This window comes from Balaenoptera physalus, assembly GCF_965194825.1.
Source record: "Balaenoptera physalus genome assembly, chromosome: 7".
Lineage (NCBI taxonomy): Eukaryota > Metazoa > Chordata > Mammalia > Artiodactyla > Balaenopteridae > Balaenoptera > Balaenoptera physalus.
The window spans coordinates 26,647,451-26,672,083 of record NC_138886.1 but is presented as its reverse complement, the minus strand read 5'-3'; the positions used below and the strand labels follow the sequence as shown (position 1 = coordinate 26,672,083).

The following is a 24,633-nucleotide window of genomic DNA, read 5'->3' as shown; positions in this document are numbered from 1 at the left end:
TCAACCAGGGGAAAACGAGTAACAAAAGAATGTAACCAGTTCATTGGACTCACAAATGGATAACTTCAGTGAAATGATAAGACATGGCACTGTGGCATGCACGGATTTCACTCAGCCTTCTATGAGGAAGATGTTTATGGGGTTAGCCACCTCTGGGACCCAGAGTAGCCAAGGCAAGGCGTACACCTCCCAAACCAGATGTCTCTCTATCCCTCTGTCTGCAAACATTTTCTAATTCAGAGTTTTACAACAGACAACAAAGGGATTAGTTCAATGTGATTAAATCCTCATCCTGGAATGGGAACTACATGGCTAATTCACAGTTGACTTGGGCATACTTATATATGATATACCATAAGTAACATAGTGAGTTCTGGTGTCAACTCCCAATTTTCTTTCTCCGAGTAACAAGTGAAAATATGAAGCCAGTGTAGCTAGCATAAGTTTACTCATGTTTGTGTATTCATTCACTCATTCATTTAATTAACATTTTAGCAACCCTTGTGTGCCAGGCATTGTGCTAAAGTCACTAGGGTGGCTTCAAGAAACTCAGGATCTATCATGGGAAGGATCAGAGGGGAAAGCACTTATGCTTACAATACTCCAGGCATTAGGCCCTGCAGACACAGCAGTGACAAGACAGATAAGGTCCTTGCTCACATAGATCTTAATGAAAATTAAATAGGGAAACATACAAATGTGATTAGAAATATGATTATTTCAGAGAATGGTGTTATATAGACAAAAATGGTGATAGTTGAATAGAGGCTGAATGGAGTAGAGGGTTGAGGTATTTTAGAAAGAGTAGTTAGGACAGGGATACAATGATGAGAAGGAAAAACATGCCAGAAAGAAGGAACACAAATGCGAAGGCAGTTGAGGTAGGAAGGTATGGGAAGAGAGGGGAAAGGAACAGAGAGAAGGCTAGTGTGGTTAGAGCTTAGCAAATGTGGAAACTAATGCAGGGAAATGAGGTCAAGGACAGAGGAAGGGGCCAGACCACTGGGGCTTTATAGGTCATGATTAAGGAGTTTGGTTTTTATTCTAAGTACAATTAGAAGCTATTGAAGGGTTTTATGCAAGGGTTTTATACAACCTAATGTATGACTTAATTTAACTTTATGCAAGGCAGAGAATGGACAGCAGGAGCCAAGATGGAAACAAGGAGACAGGTAGGAGGCCACTGCAGATGAGAGAAGATGGCGACCAGGTCTGGTACGTAGCAGTGGAGATAATGCGTAGTGGTCAGATTTAAGATATATTTGGAGAGAAGAGTAAGAGAAGTGGAATGTCCAATGACAGCCGCTAGGTTTGGGGCTGAGCCATTAACTTAGATAGGCAAGACTGGAGAAGGAGATTATGAATCAAGAGTGCTTTTAGGAACTTGTTAAGTTTGAGATGGCAATTAAATATCGAGGTCTGAAGCTCAGGGGAGAGGTCAACACAGGAGATATAGATGTAAGAGGCAGTAAATATACTTGGTATCTAAATGTTGTGAATGATATTGCTCAGAAATAGCTTTAGATATAGAAGAGAAGAGGGCTGAAGATTGAGCTCTGAGGCATTCCAACATGCATACTGGAGGCCATAAGGAGCGACTTACAAAAGAAACTGAGCAGCTTCAGTCAGGGGAAAAACAAAAGAATGATGTTGCAAAAGCCAAGAGAAGAATGTATCTCAAAAAAGGAAAACTGGTCATTTTCTTCCAAAGGCTGCAGAGTTTAATGAACATGATAATGGGTAATTGATTGCTGGATTTGGCAAAATAGAGTTGTCTTGACCATGGCCATTTTAGTGGAGGTATGTATAGGATATATGAAAACACAACATATAAATCATTTTGGAAATTCATTCTGAGGGGAATAATATAGAATTTGGAATTAAAAGTTTGAAAGTAAATTAGTCAGGCAAAGACAAGTGCTGGGGAAGAGCATTTCAGCAGAGAGTTCAGTACAAGTAAAGAATCAAAGTTAGAAATATAACACTGTGTAGGGGGAGCTATAAGCAATTTGGTGTTGTTGAATGATAAAGTACTAAGCTGGAAATGGGGGGAAATTCTGTTCGAGGGCTAGATCATGAAGGATATCTGTAGGAACCGTTGAAGAGTTTAATCACGGAAATGGCATTATCACATCTGCATTTTCAGCAAGGTTACTCTGCAGTAGGGACTGTAGCAGGCAAGATTGGAGACAAAGAAACCAAAGATGGGTTGTTGAAGTGTTATAGGTGAAAGACAATGAGGATACAAACTTGAATAGCTATTTGAGGTAGAAAAGAGAGAGCATATTATGGAAATATTGAGGATGGCAAATTGGCTCTTGATTGTGGGTTAGTCAAAGTGCCTCCTAGGTTTTAGTCTTCAGAGACTGTGTGAATGGCAGTGCCGGCATCTGTGATGGGCAAAGCTGAAGGAGGATGTGGCTCAAACAGAGAACTGGTAAGTTCACTTTTGCACAAGGTGCTTGTGGGACATGCTGAAGGACTTTTCCAGTACTGAATATTAATTTGGAGTTTTGTGAAGAGGGGTAGATAGGAGATACACACACACACATATTCTGGAATTATTGAGAAATATACAAGGTATTTAACAATTCAAAGATATTGATAACTAGCTCTTGCTAGTTTTAGTAGCATCGTGGCAGTGTCTTGAAGAGTGAGTGGAAAGTGAGGAAGTAGAAGTCGGGTTTTTTTTTTTTTGAGGAGTTTCAGCGGTTTGGATTTAGAAGAGGAGGAGCCAGATTGGACAGTCATTAAAAGGATCTATAAGATTGAAGAGGTAATCTCACTTTTTTTTTGGATGGGAAAAACTTGAAAATGTTTATTGTCTGGGGAGAAGGAATGAAACTAATTCAGGAGGGAAGTGGGACGATTGAAAAAGTCAAGTGCAAGTTGAACTAGAGGAGGATGTACTCAGGACTCAGATGAGTGGTTGGCTGTGATCAGGAGGAAGGACAACTCAATCATTTACATGGCAGGAGAGCAGTTGGTGTGAGTGTAGATAAGGTAGGTAGAGGGATTGAGAAGACTCCGTTTTCTAGAACTCTTGAAAGGCACAAGACCATTGCTAAGAATGAAGAAGGTGGGTGTTGGGTGGGGCACTTGAGACGAGTGGAGGTTTAAAAGAGCATCAGTGAGAAACAGAAAGGGGAGATGACCAAGAGCTGATAAGGAGACTGATGAACCACTCTTGGGTCAATTTGGAGAGCATGAATTTGTAGAGTTCTCAGTCTGCATCATTGCCTGCTTTTTCTAGAAGCACTAAACAAAGTATAGAAGTGGAGAAAAAAATGAAAAAATACTAAACCAAATGTAGGTATGTATTAGATGGATAAAGTGAAAGATGGGAGAAAACTGAGGAAGTAGTTGATGGTCCATTATGGGACCTGGGTTGGGCAGAAAAAGATGAGAGGTAAGAACACAATTGATAGAGTGGGAAGATGTGAATGATTTAAGGTACCAAATAGATTGAAGGACATTTGAGATCAGAATAAGATATTGAGGGACCTGGAAGATGATTTATGTGAGAAATTGAAGCTTTGTATTTCAGAGGAGGAGCATTCCACATGATGGCAAGGTCTGAGGAATGGCCACAAAAGTGAATGACTAGGTTGAAGTGAGATGGAGTGGAGTTGAAGGCCACAGGGCTAATGGTATGAGATGCCAGATGGCTCATCAACATGGAAATTAAAGACACTCTCATGACATAAAAATTTATGTGGGTCCAGAATCCATAACGAATGAAGGGGAGGGCCCATGAAGCCAAAAGAAGATGGTGATGGGTGAGGACAGAGGTTGTAGGGATAGGAGTTTTTACAATAGGTGAACAAAAACCTGGAAGTAGCATTGAGAATCAAAGAAAACATCAAACCTACCTCCTGACACCAAACAAGGTGAAATGTGGAAGAATGAGCAGCTCTCATTTCAGAGGGCTAACAGGAAAACTGTATTTTCAGTGGGGAAGGTGGAAGGATTAATAGCTTATAAGCTGAATATGGGAGAATTTGTTTATAATGGAGGATTCCAGAGGTCTTACTGGGAACGTTTGAAAGACAGAGGAGCAGTAAGACTGAAACCAGGAGTGAGAAAATCAGTGCAGTAAGGGGGTGCAAATATGAGTGAGCAGAGATAACTGTGGGGCTTTATATTTTTGACAGTAACCACTGAAGGGAAGCTGATAGAATGTGTTGGCTACAAAGATTTACAGAGAACATTGGCATAAGGTAGTAGTCTTTGAGATCTGGCAATGCCGGCATTTTGGCAGTCTGCGCTAGTGACTGATGCAGGAACAACCCTTCAAGGTCAGAGACTGGGCTATGGGCCAGATGGAGCCTCCCACTGGCACAGAGACAGAGGCTTTATCTGAGGGCACTGAGTTCTCTTCCCCTGGTATGGTCAACTTTCTTCTCCTTTTCTTCCATGTGTCCCATCCTGTTCTTCTCCCTTGCCATTCAACCATGAAATATCAATCATCTCTTTATCAATCTTTGCTTAAGCCCTTGTTCAGTGCTCACTTTGGGTATAGACTTTATCAATTGATTTCTATGTATGCATGTTACCTATGATGTATGTATTCAGATGTCTGCTCTTCACTCTTTAGCAGGTTTACCTTGTGTCTCTCTGAGGGGTTTTGATGCTTTCAGTAGGAAGAATAATTCCTCATTGGAACTCAGAATGAAAATTGACACCTTCTTCATTCCCTTCATTGGCAATAACTGAAATCTGGACACTTCCTGTGGAATTCCATTTAATTTCTTCCCATGCTGTCCCACGTCCAAAGTGTTCTTGTTTTACCACTTCACACTCTCATTTGGGCTATGCAATAATTGTTGATAACACACAAAAGGGTACGTGCTCTGCTCTGTATCTTTCTTCTCAGGTATAATTTCCACAGCCTTGGAGTCATCTAGGATGCTCTGTGTAAGTATGAATAATGTAAGAACCACCCAGAAGGCCTGATAACTCTATACCTTTCTTAATAAAAGGCAAAGTGCAATTTAGAAATTCTGACTGCAGACATATTCCCCAGAACCTTGTCCTTACCATGCAGATCTGGGAGCATAACAGAGGGCAGAGAGTGAACAGCCTTTGCTCTAGTATCAGAGGTTACTTTTGTATGACTTGCTCTCCAAACATCATTATCTCTGATGCCCTGACCTGTCCAAATGCTGGAATTTCCATGCCCAGACCTACCACTGGGACCTACCTGGCTCAAACCACCTCTGCTTACTATTTAAGCTTAACCTGAACAGCATTCATCCAGTCTTGTTGGTTGCTCTGGGCTCAACCTGTTGCCCTGCATTTCTAAAAGATGGAGAAATTGGGCTTTGGTGAGAGACCAAACTGGTCAAAAGTGCTTGAAACTGAATCTAGAGGGAAAGTGAGAATAAAAACAGCATGACAGATATCCCTACCTTTTGTTCTCTCCCTGCCAAACCATTACCCATTAACACAGATCTGGTCATATCATCACCCTATTCCAGTCTTCTAGGGTTTCCTAATAACCATGGGAACAAAATTCAAAATCCTTAGCAGGACCTTCAGGGTAGTTTACTACCAAGTTTTAATCTATCAATCACTTCAGTCCCATTTCTTGCCACTTTTCATCTTGCTCTATGTTTCAGCCACAGTGTAGTGACTTTTCCCTGAACAAAGAGGTTTTTTCCACACTCTTTTTTCTGTCTTGCATATGTACGTACTTAGTTGCAAATTGCCCTTCTACCATCTTTTGCCGAAAAGCATCTCTACAACCTTCAAATCCCTTTAAATCTCAATGTAACCTTTCCTGGACACTTTCCTCAACACCTACAGCCAAAGAAGGGCTCCCTTCCATATGTTCTTTATACATATGTCTATTTAATATTAATATATTTCTAGGGTAGGCTGGCTGGCTAGAAAATCTTGAGCAGGAGATGAACCTGCAGTCCACAGGTGGGATTTCTTTTTCTTTAGTGAAACTTCAGTTTAACTCTTAATGCTTTAGGCCAATTAATGAGTCCCACCAAAATTATTGAAGATAATTTACATTAGTTAAAGTCACGTAATTGTAGATGTTAGCCATATCTACAAAATATCTTTACAGCATCACCTAGATTAGTGTTTAACTGAATAACTGAGTATTATATCCTAGCCAAGTTGACCCACAAAACTAGTGAACACAGAAAAATATATTTATTGATATCCCATTAGAAGCAAGTTTTCAAATATTTGGCTTTTTTGTTTGTTTACAAACTTCATTGAATTATAGTTGCTGTACAATATTGTATGTCACAGGTATACAATATAGTGATTCACAATTTTTAAAGGTTATACTCCATTTATAGTTATTATAAAACATTGGCTCTATATTACACGTTGTACAATATATCCTTGTAGTTTCTTTTATACCTAATAGTTTGTACCTCTTACCCCCCTACCCCTATATTGCCCCTCCTCCCTTCCCTCTCCCCACTGGTAACCACTAGTTTGTTCTCTATATCTGTGAGTGTGCTTCTTTTTCGTTATATTCACTAGTTTGTTGTATTTTTTAGATTCCACATATAAGTGATATCATACAATCTTTCTCTGTCTGACTTATTGCACTTAGCATAATGCCCTCCAAGTCCATCCATGTTGCTGCAAATGGCAAAATTTTCATTATTTTTTGTGGCTGAGTAGTATTCCATTTTGTGTGTGTGTGTGTGTGTGTGTGTGTGTGTGTGTATTTTACATCTTCTTTATACATTCATCTGTTGTTGGACACAGGTTGCTTTCATACCTTGGCAATTGTAAATAATGCTGCTATGAACACTGGGATGCATGTATTTTTTCAAAATAGTTTTTGTTTTTTTCAATATATACCCAGGAGTGGAATTGCTGGGTCATATGGTAGTTCTATTTTTAGTTTTTTGAAACATCCATACTGTTTTCCAGAGTGGCTGCACCAATTTACATTCCCACCAACACTGTATGAGGGTTCCCTTTTCTCCACATTCTCGCCAACATTTGTTATTTGTGTTCTTTTTGATGATACCCATTCTGACAGGTGTGAGGTGCTGTCTCGTGGTTTGATTTGCCTTTCCCTGATAATTAGTGATGTTCAGTATCTTTTCATATGCCTGTTGGCTATCTGCATGTTCTCTCTGGAAAATTTTCTATTCAGTTCTTCTTTCCATTTTTTAATCAAGTTGTTTTTTTGATGTTGTATGAGCTGTTTACATATGTTGGTTATTAATCCCTTATTGGTCACATTGTTTGCAAATATTTTCTCCCATTCAGTTGGTTGTCTTTTTATTTTTTCAGTGGTTTCCTTTGTTGTGCAAAAGCTTTCAAATATAATTAGGTCCCATTTGCGTATTTTTGCTTTTATTTCCTTTACGTTAGGAGATGGATCAAAAAAAATATTGCTGTGGTTTATGCAAAAGAGTGTTCTGCCTGTGTTTTCCTCTAGGAGTTTTATAGGATCTGGTCTTACAGTTAGGTCTTTAATCCATTTTGAGTTTATTTTTTTGTGGTGTTTGTTTGTTAGAGAATGGTTTAATTTCATTCTTTTACATATAGCTGTCCACTTTGCCCAGCACCACTTATTGAAGAGACTGTCTTTTCTCCATTGCATATTCTTGCCTCCTTTGTCATAGGTTGACCATAAGTGTGTGGGTTTATCTCTGGGCTTTCTATCCTGCTCCATTGATCTATATTTCTGTTTTTGTGCGAGTACCATACTGTCTGTCTTGATTACTGTAACGTTGTAGTATAGTCTGAAGTTGGGTGCATGATTTCTCCAGCTCTGTTCTTCTTTCTCAAGATTCTTTTGGCTATTCAGGGTCTTTTGTGTTTCCATACAAATTTTAAAATTATTTGTTCTAGTTCTGTGAAAAATGCCATTGGTATATTGACAGAGATTGCATTGAATCTCTAGAGTGCCTTAGGTAGAATGGTGATTTTAATAGTACTAATGCTTCCAATCCAAGAACACAGTCTATCTTTCCATCTGTCTGTGTTGTCTTCAGTTTCTTTCAGCAGTGTCTGTCTTATGGTTTTCCGAGTACACATCTTTTGCCTCCTTAGGTAGGTTTATTCCTAGGTATTTTATTCTTTTTGATGCAATGGTAAATGGGATTGTCTCCTTAATTTCTCTTTCTGATAGTTCTGACTGCTCTGGGCTGACTATGTGAGCAGTCTGGTAGGCTTGGTTGGCCCCTGGCCCAGTTGATTGAAAGGCACTGCCTTGTGAAGATGCTGCTGGCTGGGGTCTAGTCATGAGGTGACTGGCTGCAGAACTCTAGGGGACCCCAGGGCTATGGTGGCTCACTGGTGGGCAGACTCAGGGTCCAGAAGACCCCAGGGCTGTTGCCCACCCCCTGGCGAGTGAAGCCAGGTCCTGTGGTTAGTGCTGGACTTACTGACAGGTAGAGCCAGGCCCTAGAGTCTGGCTGCAGGGCCCAGGGATCCCAGAGCTGGTGTCAGATCACTGGTGAGGGGCGCTGATTCCTGACACAGTTGGGTATGGAGTCCAGGGTGTCCCAAAGCTTGTGTTGGCCTGCTAGTAGGCAGGGCCCAGCTCGTCCCAGGGTAGGGTCTGGCCTACTGTGGATGGGTTGGGTCTACATTCTGAGGGATTGTAGTTTTCTCGTGTCTGCCTCGTGGTGGGTAAGGCTGATCTAGAGGCACTAGCTTCCTGGAGAGCAGGGCTGGTGCCTGCCCACTGGTGGGCAGAGCTCAGTCTTGGTCCTCTGGTGGGCAAGGCTGTGTCTAGAGGCAGCCTGTCTGTTGACACATGGGGCTCTGTCCCCACCCAGTTAGTTGTTTGGCCTGAGGTGTCCCCAGTACTAGTGCCTACAGGCTTTTGGGTGGGAACAGCTCTTGGTGCTAATGAGCTAGAAGGAGGATCCCAACAGCAGTGTCCACAAGGTAGAACACTCCCAAATATGACTGCCACCAGAGTCTATGTCCCCAGGGTGAGCCACAGCTGCCGTGCCCCCCCCCACCTCCCCCACAGATCAGCAATTAGGTCTGGCCCAGGTTCCTATCAAATTACTCCTTTTGCCCTGGGTCCCAGTGCATGTGAGATTTTGTGTGCACTTCACCCTAGTGAAGTTTCTATTTCTCCCAGTCTTATGGGGGCTCTCAAAAAGTAAGCCCCACTTGTCTTCAAACCACATACTCTGGGGGCTCATCTTCCCAGTCCAGGACCCCTGGGCTGAGGAGCTTGATTTGGGGCTCAGAACTCTCACTCTTATGGGAGAACCTCTGCAATATAATTATTCTCCAGTTTGTGGTTGCCAACCCAGGGGTATAGGATTTGATGATAGCACAAGTCCGCCCCTCCTACCCATTTCATTGTGGTTCCTTCTTTATGTCTTTATGTCTTTAGTTGTAGGAGAGCTTTTCTGGTAGGCTCCAGTCCTTTTCACTGATGGCTGTTCTGCAGATAGATAGATAGTTGTGATTTTGATGTGAGAGGAGGTGAGCTCAGGGCCTTTTTACTCTGCCGTCTTGGACAATCTTCTCAGATATTTGGAAGCAGCTGTAGCAGAAGGATCTAACTGTGGGATATAGAGCCAGTCATTAATTTTTTTTCCTTATTAGTCACATATATAGTAGCTATTAAATATCTAGAAATAATTTTAGGGATATATTCATTGCTTTTTATACTACAAGCCTTTAGGCATTTGCTTTCAAAACTAAATAGATGAAATTTCTGTTTTGTTGGAGAGTGAACAGAAACAGCTGCAAAGACTTGAAAGTAGGATTTTATGACTAAAATAAATGAGGTAAAGAAAAATATGCTTGTAACAAATGAAAAGATTGGAAATGTCAGTGGAGAAAGAGAGATACTATTATGAAGAACCAAAAGGAAATTCTAATGTAATACTAGACATAAAAATATATATTTATTCACCAAAGAAGATATACAGATGGCAAATAAACATATGAAAAGATGCTCCACAGTATATGTCATCAAGGACATGCAAATTAAAACAACAGTGAGATAGATAGTACTACACATCTATTAAAATAGCCAAAATCTAGAACACTGACAACACCAGATGCTGGCAAGGATGTGGAGAACAAGAACTCTCACTCATTGTTGATAGGAACGGAAAACAGTATGGAAAATAATATGGAAACTTAGGAGACAGTTTGGCAATTTCTTACAAACCTAAACATACTCTTAACCTTATGATTCAGCAGTCATGATCCTTAATATTAACCCAGATTAACTGAAAACTTACATCCACAAAAAGCATGAACATGGATGTTTATAGCAGCTTTATTCCAATGGCCAAAATTTGGAAGTAACCAAAATGTCCTTCAGTGGGTGAAGGGATAAATAACCTATCTAGGCAATGGAATAGTATTCTTTGCTAAAAAGAAATGAATGAGCTATCAAGCTATGGAAAGACATGGAGGAACCTAAATGCATATTACTAAGCAAAAGAGGCCCATCTGAAAAGGCTACATATTGTATGATTCCAAAACTATATGATATTTTGGAAAAGATAAAACTATGGGGAGAGTAAAAAGATCAGTGGTTGCCAGGGTTTGGTGGGAGACATGGATAAGCAGAGCTCAGATGATTTTTAGGGCACAGTGAAAATATTCTGTATAATACTGGAGGACATTATGCTGAGTAAAGTAAGCCAGACACAGAAAGATTCTTGTTGTACTATCTCACTTATATATGGAATCTAAGGAAAAAAAAAAAGCTGAACTCACAGTAACACAGAGAAGAATGATGGTTACCAAAGGCTTAGGGGTGGGGGAAAAGGAGAGATACTTATCAAAGGGCAAAAATTTTCAGTTATTAGATGAAAAAGGTCTAGAGATCTAATGCATAACACGATGACTAATGTTAATAATAATGTGTTGTAAACTTGAAATTTATAAAGAGGTAGACCTCAAGTATCCTCACCACACAGAGATATACAAACATGGGAACTATGTGCGATGATGGATATGTTTGTTAATTAGCTTGATTGTGGTAATAATTTCACAATGTATATGAATAGCAAACATATACTTTAAACATATATAATTGTCAATCATACTTCAATACATCTGGAAAAAATAGAATTCTGTATCCAGAAAAAATAATCTTCAAAGTAAAAGTAAATACATTTTTAGAGAAAATGAAATTGAGTTCATCAGCTTCAGACTTGCACTACAAGGAGTGCAAAAGGAAGTTCTTCAGCTGATTGATAGAAAATGATACAAGATGATACTTGGTTCCTCGAAAGGAAGTGAAAATTATTGAGAATGATAACTAGGGGGGTAAATATAAAAGTTCTTTTTCTTTCCTCTTAATTTCTTTAAAATGTATATGAATATTTAAAGCAAAACATACTGTTTTGCAGGTTGTATAATGTGTGTAGATGTAATGTTTATGAAAACTATAGGCTTAGGAATCAAAGGGACTTTTACAGTTGCAAATTTTCTAAAGTAGACTTTGAAAAAGAATGAATATTGTCATCCATAAAGCAATGACCAAAAAAATGACTTACAACTAAGACCCAGCAATCCCAGTCCTAGTTATTTACCCAAAATAAATTAAAAGAAACATAACAGCACAGTCTGGAGAGCCCAGGTGTCAATCCATAGGAGAATGGATAAGCAAATTGATATTCGCACAATAGCATACTACTCAACAATAAAGTGGAAAGACTTACTGCTTGTGCATGCATTGACTTGGCTAATCCACAACACTATGCTAAGTGAAAGAGTCTTATACAAAGGATACATACTGCATGATTCTGTTTATATGATATTCTAGAAGAAGCAAATCTAATTTTTGTCAGAAAAGAATATGAGAACAAAGTTTATCTCCAGAGTAGTAGGGATAGTGATTGACTGGAAAGGGGAAAAAGATAACTATCTGGGGTTATGGTAATATTCTATATCTTGATAGGAGCTTGGGTTACAACAGATGTATGCATTATCAAAACTCAACAAAAGTAAAGATTTGTGTATTTCATTGTATGTAAATTTTACATCCAAAGAAAATAACTATCAAACAACTTTTGAACTCTATTAATGATGTGCATGGTGAAGTATTTAGAGGGAAATAATAAGGGTCTGCAATTTGCTTTAAAATGCCTTAAAAACAGGATGATATATGTAGTACAGAGGGATGGGTAGCTAGGTATGTAATGAATGCAAGTCTAGTAAAGGTTAATGATAGAATTTAGGTGATTTGTATACAGATGTTGACTGTATGGTTCTTTCAATTTGCTGCCTGACTGAAAATTTTTATCATAAACGGTGGGGAGAAATAAATGGATAAGCAAGCAATCAAATTTTTAGGGTTTGATTATTTAGCTATAGTTTCAGAAATGTGTTTTATTATTTATTTTTAAATATGGTACTGGGCCAAAGCAATCCTGAGAAATAAAAATGGAGCTGGAGGAATAGACTCCCTGACTTCAGACTATATTTCAAAGCTACAGTAATGTATGGTACTGGCACAAAAACAGAAATATAGATCAATGGAACAAGATAGAAAGCCCACAAATAACCCATGCACCTCTGATCAATTAATCTACAACAAAGGAGGCAAGACTACACAATGGAGAAAAGATCGTTTCTTCAATAAGTGGTGCTGGGAAAACTGGATAGCTATATGTAAAAGAATGAAATTAGAACATTCTCTAACACCATACACAAAAATAAACTCAAAATGGATTAAAGACCTAAATGTAAGGCCAAATACTATAAAACTCTTAGAGGAAAACACAGGCAGAACACTCTCTGACATAAATAGCAGCAAGATCTTTTTGGACCCACCTCCTAGAGTAATAAAAATAAAAACAAAAATAAATGGGATCTAATTAAACTTAAAAGCTTCTGCACAGCAAAGGAAACTATAAATAAAATGAAAAAACCCACAGAATGGGAGAAAACATTTGCAAATGGAGCAACCGACAAGGGATTAATCTCCAAAATATACAAACAGCTCATGCAGCTCTATATCAAAGCAAACAAACAACCCAATCAAAAAATGGGCAGAAGACCTAAACAGACATTTCTCCGAGGAAGACATACAGATGGCCAAAAAGCACATGAAAAGATACTGAACATGACTAATTATTAGAGAAATGCAAATCAAAACTACAATGAGGCATCACCTCACACCAGTTAGAATGGCCATCATCAAAAAGTCAACAAACAATAAATGCTGGAGAGAGGGTGGAGAAAAGGGAATCCTCCTACACTGTTGGTGGGAATGTAAACTGGTGCAGCCACTATGGAGAACAGTGTGGAGGTTTCTTAAATAACTAAAAATAGACTACCATATGATCCAATGATCCCACTCCTGGGCATATATCTGGAGAAAACCATAATTCTAAAAGATACATGCAGCACTCATGTTCATTGCAGCACTATTTACAATAGCCAAGACATGGAAGCAACCTAAATGTCCATCAACAGAGGAATGGATAAAGAAGATGTGGTACATATTTACAATGGAATATTTTTCAGCCATAAAAAAGAATGAAATAATGCCATTTGCAGCAACATGGACTGGCCTAGAGATTATCATGCTACATGAAGTCAGACAGAGAAAGACAAATATCATGTTATCACTTATATGTGGAATCTTAAAAAAAATGATACAAATGAACTTACAAAACAGAAAGACTCACAGACTTCGAAAACAAATGTATGGTTACCAAGGGGAAACGTGCGGGGGAGGGATAAATTAGGAGTTTGGGATTAACATATACACGCTCCTATGTATGAAATAGATCATCAACAAGGACCTACTGTATAGCACAGGGAACTCTACTCAATATTCTGTAATAACCTATATGGGAAAAGAATCTGAAAAAGAATGGATATATATGTGTATAACCGAATTGCTTTGCTGTACACCTGAAACTAATACAACATTGTAAATCAACTGTACCCCAAAATAAAAATTAAATATGGTAGTTGGTACCATATTTTTCTACCAATAGTCATCCTACAAGGAAGAGATAAAGGAATCCAGAAGTGTTTTCGGACATACCTGAAGAATCAGCTTCTGCTTGGATGAAAGAACTCCTAAGGTCTGGCTTTGAAAACCAAATGTTTCTTTTAGTATGGAAGTAGATTAGGTTAACTTCTCTTTTTTTCAAAACCCCAGGGCTTGGAGCAGGTGGAGTGTGACTTTCAGTCTGAAACGGAGAAGTGCCTTCTTTATTCACCAGCCGTATCTGGAAGAATCAGTAACTTGATTGACGGAGCCCTTAATGACCTGGTGCTTTACGTTGCATAATAGTGCTGCAGGTGTCTTTCAAAAGGATGTTTCAGATAGGACAGTGAGCCCCCTTCCTTGGTAAATCATACTTCACCATACACAAATAAGTTCTTTGTTTGGCCTGCAGAGTGTGTTTAAAAATCTACCAACTCCACTTGGACTTACAGCTGTCTCAGACAGTTCTATTTTTCTTTCTGATGACAGACACATTTATACCTGTTCTTCACCCAAAATCTTTCTTTTGCCTGAAATAAGGTAGTAGTTCTATAGTTCAAGAATTTCACTTTATTCTAAGAGATAAAGTTTATTTTCTAGCTTCTGTCCTGTTGATTTGAAAATTAGGCGATGGTGTCTCACAAGTCTTGGATTTGATTTGGCTTGGAGAAATGTTGTGGTCTCCTGGAAATAGTGGTGATTATCTGGGAGGGATCTGAACTGAGCCCCTCTCTCTGTAGAATAAGAACAGAATATTCATGAACAGACTCTATACTGTACTGATGGTAATAATTTTAGACCCTTACTTGGGAACGAAAATTGAAAAAAGTTTGAAATGGATATTATAAATCCTAGGAAGAAGGTAATTTCCTCCTTCACATCTACCTTCTCCTCCCCTTCTTACCTCGTTTCTTCCTTCTTTTCTTCCATCCCTTTCTCCTATTCTTCCTGTGCCAATAAACTATAGGATATGGATTGCTATATATAATATGTATTATATATAATATTTATATTACATCTTTTTATAGGTAGGCAGATGTCAATCTTGCTGATTTTCAAATAATGAATCATGAACACAGGAGGCTGGAACCATCACCATGAACACTGCTTGGGTACAGAATTAAAGAGGAATGTTGCAGAAAGATGAATGAGAATCTTCACCCCAGAGGCAATACAGTTATGGACAAATTCTTTTTTGAAAATTGTATTGGCTTGTTTGTTTAGATCCTATCTTCTTCCCCCAAATAATTGGATGTACCTTAGAATATAACATACATATACCATAATATTCTCAAAATGGGAATAAAATTCATGGAGAGAGAAGTAAATACAGGTATAAAAATACTAGTAAAATATACTTATTATAATAAAATATTACAGTTAATTGTGCATTTCTTATAAGCTAATGCAAAAAAAATGAGTCATATACTCCTTTTTAACAGGATAAAGCAAAATAGCTCTTTAGTAAAGAAAACCTTTGCCTGTGCTAAATTTTTAAAGAAATTTAATATATTCATACTATGCGTGAATATTTATGGTACTCTTTAGTTTAAAAAGCTCTTTTTTTTTTCCCACTAATACAAGTATATAAGTATTTTTGTCTCATTTTACAGAAGAATAGATTGAAGCTCAGAGAAATATGTTTTGGTAACCAGTAAATTACAGAGTGGGAATTCCAGCCTATATCTTTTAACTCCAAATCTTGTGTTCTTTTCACATCACCATTCAGAGACATTGGCCACAATAATGGATGCTGTTTTCAACAGTACATTTATTGAAGATGCAGGAATGGAGATAGCATATGACCATTTCCTGTATTGACCCTTGGTTAAAAGCTGAGGGCATAGAGGTTAAAGCAAAATTCATTGAGTGACTTGCTGTTTTGGGTAATTTACTGAAGTCTAGGTACTCTGCTTTTCAATAATTCAAATTTATGTGAGTTTAGGACTTCAGAATAACTGAAGGAATTGAGGCAAGATGTACTCCTCAGACTAACAATCTCACTATTATTTTCTTGATTGGAAATTGTGTCAATCAGGGTCCCTGCAGGAAAGAGATGGCACCACTCAAACTGGGTAATTGAAGTTGAATGAAAGGACTCTTTACAAAGGAGTGGGCAGAATTTAGGGAAATCAACATGGAGCAGTGCAGGACTTCCAGAGAGGAACCAGTCAAGGAATAGCTCCCCTACAGGAAGGGAGCTAGAGGAACAAATTCTTTGATCAATTCACCAATCTCCTGCTGGGACTCCCATTGAACGACCTCAACAGAAAGCTAGAGGACATGGGAGCCCTTTGATACATTCCATATAGGTCAGTGTTCAGAGGCAAAGAGCAGGGTGGAGAACGGTGGAGGGTGAATCTGGAGGTGCACACAAGCATGAAAATGGGTGGACATTGGTATAGGAACGAGTTCTCTGGAAGAAGCAAACAGAACAGAAATTTGGTAAATGCTGATCAGAGAAAGACCTATCTGCTCTCAATCACAGCTGGGATGGTTTTCATATAGATTAAGTTAAAAAAGGGAAAAAAGAAAAACATTTCTTGAACACCAGTACATTCCATGTACTGTGTAGGTCACTTTCTATAGGTCTGCTCATTTACTTCTTGCAATAATAACATTGGATATAATCATCACCGTTACCTATGTGGGAAATTAAGGCTCAGAGAGGCTAAGAAATTCATACTATAAAACAGCCAGTAAATAACAAATCTGAGATTCCAATGCAGCATTTTCTAACATCGAATCTTGGACTTTCTTCAGTTTTGCAATTTTCCTGCCCACTTTATATGTCACCACAGGAAAGCCATAACACTTCTGCACTGAAGCAGAAGCTTAATGTTTCTGAAGAAGCAGTTTTGGATTACTTATATATACAAACCAGGGTTCAATCAAGACCAAAATTACCACTCGAGAGTATGGCAGAGCGTATTTAAATTTGGAAACTTCAAAGACAATAACTAGTCATATGCCTTCCCCGTAATGATAGCTGCCATTTACTGAATATTTAAAATATAGGCTATCCACTTTCTATGCATTAAATTAATTCATCCGCATATCAATCATATAGAGAGAAAATTTGAAAGTGAAGGATAGAAGGAGAATGAACAAAGTAAAAGCGTTAGGGACAGAAGCTAGACTTCTCTGAATAAACCTTGTCCCTACAATTATAAAGCAAAATAAAATAATGAAAAAAAACCTTTAAATTCCCCCAAAACAGAAGAAAAAAACTTTTAATTTGATATAAATTTGTGGGCACAGCCCAATAGAGAGGAACATTTTCAAGTGATTTAAAACAGAGTAGTTTATCTGTACATCTTTAGAGGGATGTACCCCAAGGACAAAACTGCCCAAAACTGTAAAAAGAAATTCTGAAACTGTTTGGTGTAATAAAATTATGAGTAATAATATTGATATTGTTATTCTGAAACTATTATACATACAATGTATTTTGTATACATAATTAATATGATATAATACAGTAAAGTAATATCACTTGAACATAATCACTGTCATTAGGACCTAAGATTTTTAGTATAGTAGAAAAAGAAATATGCATATAAAATCGAAGAATTTAAATAAAACCTCTATATTATCACTGGAAATGGAAATATCAGTACATATTTATAACATATGGCACTGTACACTTAAAAGACTTAAAAATAATATAACAAACTGGTACCAAGAAACACCACCAGCATACACATTGTTATCTGAATATCTTTTCCTACTAGAGGAGACGGATTGGAGAAATGACAGATTCTATCTATGACAGAAAATGTACAAGATGAGCTTAAAACACTTTATTATACCAGAAAGTAAAGAAGCTATCAGAAACTATTGGGGCCATGCCAAAAGGACTCAGGAGGCAATGTAAAGAGACTCCCACTGGACCAAGATGAAACATTTTATGCATCTAAAGGCATAATGAAATTTATGGGTTAAAACACATCAAAAATGTGAAAAATCAATGATAACATGTGCCATTTAAAAAGAAAAAAACACAAATGGGACCTAATTAAACTTAAAAGCAAAGGAAATGATGGACAAAGCAAAAAAGACAATCTACAGAATGAAAGAAAATATCTGCAAATGATATGACCGATAAGAGGTTAATAGCCAAAATATGTAAATAGCTCCTACAACTCACTATCCAAAAAAAAAAAAAAACCCCAATTAAAAAATGGGCAGAAGACCTGAATAGACAGTTTTCCAAAGAAGACATACAATGACCAACAGGCACATGAAAAGATGCTCAACAATGCTAATCATCAGAGAAACGCAAATCAAAACCACAATGAGATATCACCTCACACCTGTCAAGAGTGGCAATCATCAAAAAGACCACAATTAACAAATGTTGATGAAAATGTAGAGAAAAGGTAACCCTCATATTATGTTGGTGGGTATGTAAACTGGTGGATCACTATGGAAAACAGTATGAAGTTTCCTCAAAAGACTAAAAATAGAGCTACCATATGATTCAGCAATTCCACTCCTGGGTATATATCAGAAGAAAATGAAAACACTACTTCGAAAAGTTACATGCATCCCAATGTTCATAGCAGCATTATTTATAATAGCCAAGATATGGAAGCAACCTAAGTGTCCATCAACAGATAAATGGGTAAAGAAGATGTGAGATATATATATTTATACACACACACACACACACACACACACACACACACACACACACACACACACACACACAGGAATATTACTCAGCCATAAAAAAGAATGAAGCACTGCCATTTGCAACAACATGGATGGACCTAGAGAGTATTACGCTTAGTGAAATAAGTCAGACAGAGAAAGACAAATACTCTATCACTTATACATGGAATCTAAAAAATAAAAACAAATGTATATAACAAAACAGAAACAGACTCACAAATACAGGAACAGACTAGTGGTTGCCAGTAGGGAGAGGGAAGGGGGAGTATGGGATTAAGAGGTACAAACTACTGTGTATAAAATAGATAAACAACAAGGATATATTGTACAGCGCAGGGAAATATAGCCATTATTTTGTAATAACTTTAAATGGAGTATAATCTATAAAAACATTGACCCGGGATGTTGTACACCTAAAACTAATATGATATTTTAAACCAACTATACTTCAATTAAAAAAGAAGGGAAAAAAAGTCAGTGACAAACTTGAAGTATGCTAAAGAACGAATTTTCAATTTTTTTCTGAAAGCTGGTAATTAGAGAAAGAATCAAGTGTCCTACCTGCTTTTCCTATACAACCTCAGGATAACCAAATACCTGAGGTTTATTTTTATAAAAGTATCCCAGCTAACAAATAACAGAGAAAGAATTAGAAGATTACCATTTTGCAAACCTCGAATAAAATAGTGGATCTAGGTAACTATAATCAATGGCTATTAACATCACACAAAGAGAGGAAAGCGGACACCATGTGCCTCCTGTTGGAATTATGAAATACATTCTAGGAAGTATTTTTTTGCCAAAGCATTGACATACATAAGTCAAATCAAGCTTCTGGATATAACTATCAGTTTATGGGAAATACAGTGGTAGAAGAACATGTTAAATATTACCATAGAGTTGGCAATCAACAAAATCCAGAATGTGAGAAATACTACAGAACATCACTAATAACTTGATTTCTTCACGAATAACTTGTAAGGAAAACAAAAGAGGGAGGAGAAGCTATAGTTTAAAAAAGATCTGAGAAATCCATAAAAATGTAATGTGTGGATATTGTTTGGATCTTGATTAAAAAAAAAAGCAAACTTTAAAAACCAATTTATGAGATAATTAGGAATATTTGACACTGGATTTTTTATATTAAATTACTACAAATATTTATGTAGATTAATGATATTATAGTTATGTTCTTCAAAAGAATCCTTACTTTTAGGGATACTTACTTAACTAAAGAAATAAGATGTCTGTGATTTGGTTCAAAATAATAAAGGGGTTTGGGGGTTGGAGTTATGTGGGAGGGTTGACAGAACAGAAGTTACTCTTAATTGTTATTTGTTGAAGATGGGAAATGGGTATGTGGGGGGTAGATTTCATTATATTTCTCTTTACATATATATTTGGACTGTTACACAATAAGGTTTTAAAAATGTGTTTCAACAGATGGGATTGCCAAATTCCACATGTGAAGGGTTCAGAGATTTATATAATTTAAGAAAATTGTTTTAAATTAAAAACAAAGAGCTCATCCAGTCATCAATTTAAAACTGTTCTTCCACAAATCCTTTTAAACGTAATGGGTATGAATCTTGGTCTATAAACTCCGGTATGTAAGAGAAAGAACTTCTTCAAAAATTTTCCTGAAACTCAATTTAGGTTCTATTTAAAGATCCAAAGAGTGGAAATATGTGGAAATCTAATTTCAGTCAATTGAGGATTACCCCCTATTTTTCCCTGGGGTGCGTCCAAATTCAGGGGACTTACCATATTGCTATGGTCTGGGATTAAGGGGTATCTGGTCCTCAGTGTCATCTGTCCATGCTGACATCTGTGGAAACGTCTATCATGCCATCTGATCCTTGATCTTCAGTACATGCAGATCACCGGGAATCATCCTTTTTCCAATCCTCAAGGCTCCTTCAGGCCTGGCTTTTTCTAGTTGATAATTTGGTCTCCCTCTCAGATGCAAAGGAATCATTGTGACTCCACCAGGCTGTGGTAGAGAGAATTTTTGTGAGGTTCTCCCAGCCCTGTCTGCCTAGATACACAGCACAGCTACTCCTTCTTTGGGGTCTTGTCTCTCCCAAGGACTCTACCCTGAAAGGAAGCATGCCTCTCCTGTGCTCTTGCATTCCACAGATTTTCTGGGGTTTCGTATCATTCCTTCCACCACTGGCCCTCAGTCCCACACATGGTCAGTGAAGTCAGGGGGCAGGATGTCTTCCAGGCACCTACTAATGTCGACTGCACCTACCTTTCCCTTCACTTTCTTCTCTTTGCCATCTCAAGAACACCATTCTAGTCTCAGAAGCAGGAAGCCTTGTTTGTATTTTTTAATCTGCTCTGAGTCATTTCTATTTCCCTGAGAGCTAGGCATTTGAAATTCAAAGACCAAAATGAGACTCTTATATCCTTTCTGAAACAACCCCTTCCCAATGGGAATGAATGGGCTGCCTAAGTGTAGAGCTAGGCAAGGGAAGGGAAGGTAATGATAATAATACTAACATATTTTTGAAAATAGTAACAGCAACAAACATTAAGTGGCAAGCACTATTCTTGTATTCTAATAATTCTAAGTATTAATTCATTGGCTCCTCATAACAACCCTATGAATTACTGTTACCTCCATGATGTAGATCATGAAACCGAGGCACAGAGAGGTTAAATTACCTGCCCAAGGTTGCACAGGTAGTAAGTGGTAGCACTGGAATTCCAATCCAGGCAGTCTGGCTCCAGATCTGTGCTCTTTAAACCATTAAGAAAGATAGGCTGGAAAAAAAAAAAAAAAAAAAAGACCCAATACATTTGAAAATGCTAGTTGAGGTCTTTTTTGCATGTATATTCCATTTTTGTAAATCATCCGAAATATGAAACCAGCTGCCTCTTTATCATTTTCTTTTCTTCATCCACATACAGTGTAGATAATGTGGAGAAAGAAGGAAACTTCATATTTACTGCAGTCTCACAGATACATCTCACTAGAGCCCTGGAATTTACATGATTAAATTTCCATTTTATTTTAGACCAGGACACTAAACTTTAGGTTAACTAATGTTCTGATGGACCCACAGTGAGGACGTGGGAGTGCTGTGATATAAACCCAAGCCCACCCAACCGACCAAGGTCATGCTTATTCTCTGACCACACCAAAGAGCTGAACTGCGTTTTGACCTGAAATTGAAGGTGGACAGTTGCAAGGCCCCTACGAGCATCTGACCCTGCCAGGGGAGAGGAGATTCAGGCCGTGGGCCTGTCAAACAGATACCTTTTCACCAGCTGGGACTCTGCTTGCCTTTACACAGCATTAATGAAAAGGCTAGGGGAGTAACAGATGGAACACACTTGAACCTTCCAATCAGGGTTCTTCGAGCCCCTTCGGCTCCTCTCCACAGCCGTACATCATCTGCATTAAAAAACCCCGTGGATCTTTCTCAGCTGCTTCCCGTCAGCCCACATAACGTCCTTTCCGGCACTCCTCTGGGAGAGTCCCGCGTCCTCCTGTAATAGCAGACTGAGGAGGGTGCAAATAATTAGAACTTAAATTGTCAACTCAGACTCTCAAGTCAGTCACACAGAAAATGCGCCAGCTTGACATACGAGGCAGTCTCATTTTATGGAAATAAATGATCTAAACTGCTTAGTTTTGGGCAAAAGTTGATAGCGTATTTTATGTGTCCCAATCACTCATTTTTACGGGAGCAGAAGCATTCTCATTGATTAAGATGAATACTTCGGAGCCAACATCAGCGAACTCGACTTGGGTTGTTCGTGGAGTCCCATTCATTTAACTTTGGCTTTTCTTCTCTTCCCCTCACACACCATCAGAAATGATACATTTAATTCAAAAAGGTGCTTGTAGATGTAAATGTATTTAGGAATAAAGTTGCTCAGGTATATAAACGCTGTGGTCTCTGTAAAAAATAAATTGAGACACGACTGTATATGGCAAACTTGTTATCGCAATTCTAAATTGCTGCACAGAAAACACACACACCCAGACACACACACCTTGACTAAGGTTAAACTGTTCTCCTCCCCTTCTTGTCATAATAACTTAACATAATGATAGTGCTGTCATTATAAATATTTGGAGGTCTTCTGCATCTTGATAATTGATGGATTCTGAATGTTGGAGAATGATTTTTAAATCAGCGCAAGTGTCGTGTTCAAAGTGTTTCCTTGGATTTTGAGAATGAAAACCGGAACCATCTTGTATTTCTTAGGAAATGAGCGGGAAGCAGGAGAGAGGCGAATACACCCAGCGCTCTGTTATTTCCTAGGTCTTCCTCCGGTAAATTGAAAACGGTACCTCCCCTCTGTGAATCTACCACCCTCCACATGCTTGGCCCGAATGCCATACACCTGCTCAGCGTCAGCCGAAACCCACCGGAGCATATGGCAGCTCACATATTGCCTCGTCCCAGGATGGACTGGGAACGCTGGTCACCTAGGCTCTGTTTTCAAGTGGTGTGAAAGCAGCTGTGGGAAGCCCAGAGGATGACAGGCTTTCACTGCGCTTCTTACCAGTGGGAAAGAAGAGCGAGGGGAACAGAAGGGAGATGTTTTCAGATACCCAGCAGCTCTGACTTGACTGTTCTGTAAAAGAACACACCGCACACTGGCTTTCCCCACTGTGAGCAGATGCATTAGAAGGGAAACCTTGATTTTTTTTTTTAAACTGCTTGTCGATGGTAGTAGGCAGAATTACGGCCCCGAAAGAGATCCAACTTCGAATCCCCTGACCCTGTGACTATGTTATCTTACGTGGCAAAGCAGAATTAGATAGCAGATGGACTTAAGGTTGCTAATCATCTGCCTTGCAAATAGGGAGATTATTCTGGAGAAACTGGGTGGGCCCAGTGTAATCACAGGGGTCCTTAAATGAGGAAAAGGAGGCAGGAAATGTCAGAGTAATAGTATGTGAGGACTTGACCTGCTGTTGCTGGTTTTGAAGATGGAGGAAGAGGTCCGCTAGACAAGGAATGTGGGCAGCCTCTAGAAGCTGCAAAGGGCAAGAAACAGATCTCCCCTAGAAACTCCAGAGAGGAACAAAGCCCAGCCCACACCTTGATTTTAGCCCAGTGTGACCCAGGTTGGAACTCTGAACTACAGATACTAATAGAATAATGTCTTGTTTGGAGCTACAGGTTGTGTTCATTTGTCATAGCAGCAGTAAGAAACTGATAAGTGGAGTTCTGGCTTGAGCTATGGTTCTCAGCTTTAGAGTGCATTAAAATCAGCTGGGGAGCTTTTAAAAGTCCTCAGGCTGGGGCCATGCCCCAGAGCAGTCATGTCAGAATCTCTGGGAGTGGGACCCCAAAATCAGAATTTTATAAACTCCCTGGTGACTTCAATGCACAAGCAAAGCTGAGAAGCAATGATTTAGTGGATAGAACCCCCAACAGTGTTTGGAGGCAAGAAAGCTGGGTTCAAATTCCACTTCTATCATTTAAAGATTGAGCTCAGTTTATTTCACCCACATATTAAGTGCACATGTACACATATATTTGTGTCTATAAAATATAAACGTATACATGTATGTATACATATGCACACACAAACAGCCCTTCTGTGAAATGGGAAGTTATTTGTGAGGTTTTACGTGTAAAAGCGACTGGCAGAGACTAAATGCATGTAATGAAAGTTATTTTAGTATAAGTAGTTGAGAGCTACTGAAGATATTTTTTACAATCCTTCTCTGGCAACATCAAAAAATGTGTTTACAATGAAATGCTACTCAGCCATAAAAAAGAATGAATTAATTCCATTTGCAGCAGCATGAATGAACCTAGAGATTATCATATTAAATGAAGTAAGTCGGACAGAGAAAGACAAATGTCATATATTATGGCTTATATGTGGAATCTAAGAAAAATGATACAAATGAACTTATTTACAAAACAGAAATAGACTCACAGACAGAAAACAAACTTAAGGTTACCAAAGGGGAAAGGGGAAGAAGGATAAATTAGGAGTTTCAGATTAAAATATACACACTACTATATACAAAATAGATAACCAACAAG

At 38.3% G+C, this 24,633-nt stretch overlaps 2 long non-coding RNA genes across 3 annotated transcripts in view; one reads left to right on the top strand and one right to left on the bottom strand.

The window, feature by feature from the left end:
• The window catches only part of LOC309665077, a 514,078-nt gene that overhangs the window by 453,359 nt on the left and 36,086 nt on the right, over window positions 1-24,633 (top strand). Inside the window, exon 7 of one of the 2 annotated variants that reach the window (XR_014266192.1) lies at window positions 14,959-18,608. The exons of the other annotated variant lie outside the window; for it this stretch is intronic. This is a non-coding gene — a long non-coding RNA (uncharacterized lncRNA). Of the gene's footprint in view, window positions 1-14,958; window positions 18,609-24,633 lie in introns of those variants that run through there. 2 annotated transcript variants of the gene reach the window in all.
• LOC309665096 lies at window positions 10,071-22,822 on the bottom strand. The gene is made up of 2 exons (XR_014266217.1): window positions 20,372-22,822; window positions 10,071-14,171 (listed from the first exon to the last, which is right to left on the bottom strand). It is a non-coding gene; the product is annotated as an uncharacterized lncRNA (long non-coding RNA).